The 1,044-nt window shown below is 48.9% G+C and overlaps 2 non-coding genes across 2 annotated transcripts; both read left to right on the top strand.

The window, feature by feature from the left end:
- The first annotated feature begins 409 nt into the window (after positions 1–409).
- Pmar_PMAR026766 lies at positions 410–482 on the top strand. Its single transcript has one exon. It is a non-coding gene; the product is annotated as a tRNA-Glu (tRNA).
- A 226-nt stretch (positions 483–708) lies between these two features.
- Pmar_PMAR026765 lies at positions 709–781 on the top strand. Its single transcript has one exon. It is a non-coding gene; the product is annotated as a tRNA-Ala (tRNA).
- Positions 782–1,044: the final 263 nt, after the last annotated feature.

Here is a 1,044-nt window from a genome sequence, read left to right as displayed (position 1 = left end):
GGAAAGACAGCATCATGAACCTTACGGACTGTTCGGGAGGGAGTGGTACAATCGTAAATTTGTTGCGTGGTGACTGATTGGGCTGGTCACAATGCTTGTAGACGCACCATATGATAGAGGGAAACTGTGTGTTATACCACCTCCATTTAGCACAACAGTTAGTGGTGACTGGTGATACCACAATTCATGGGAATATGAAAATGAATGAAGGATATAATCATCCTTCGAGATAAGTGTCACCAATGATAGAGGCGCGTCTCAATAATATACCAGATTCCTTTCGAACCTGGGAAATGTTCCTTAGTGCGGCCTTGTTGGTGATGCTGCAATCATCTCGGTTGCTACCTCAATCACGCAGGTGGACTGAACAGCACTTTTGTGAACTGTATATAATTTTATGTTTTCAGTTTCCGATGTAGTCTAGCTGGTTAGGATTCGTGGCTTTCACCCACGCGACCAGGGTTCGAGTCCCTGCATCGGAAAGTGTATATGAGATAAGATATTTGTTGGGCTCACATTGAGCGCAATGATTGAAGACTGAGCAGGAGTGTTAGAGGAGCATCGTAGTTCGAGATGCACGACCTGTTATTGGTTCCCCTCCTCCCTTGGACAATGTTCGTCACCCATTCGTGGACCACTTCAACATTGTTCGAGGGGCGAGGGTGCTCAGCCCATCTTTCCGGAATGGAAAGAATTTGAATATTGTGAGGGGGACTAGCTCAAATGGTAGAGCGCTCGCTTAGCAAGCGAGAGGCACCGGGATCGATGCCCGGGTTCTCCATTTTCGCTCGTATGTTGACGCGGTTCTGATGCCGACAACTATCATCCTGCTGAGTGTGGGGTTTTGTATGTAGCATCCCAATAAGGTGGTTTCGGGTTCGGGTTTCGGGTTTCGGGTTTCGTGTTTCGGGTTTCGGGTTTCGGGTTTCGGGTTTCGGGTTTCGGGTTTCGGGTTTCGGGTTTCGGGTTTCGGGTTTCGGGTTTCGGGTTTCGGGTTTCGGGTTTCGGGTTTCGGGTTTCGGGTTTCGGGTTTCGGGTTTCGGG

Source organism: Perkinsus marinus, assembly GCF_000006405.1.
Source record: "Perkinsus marinus ATCC 50983 genomic scaffold scf_1104296942530, whole genome shotgun sequence".
Taxonomy (NCBI): domain Eukaryota; phylum Perkinsozoa; order Perkinsida; family Perkinsidae; genus Perkinsus; species Perkinsus marinus.
Note: the sequence above shows the minus strand (reverse complement) of the source record. Positions and strands in the feature narration are given on the sequence as shown.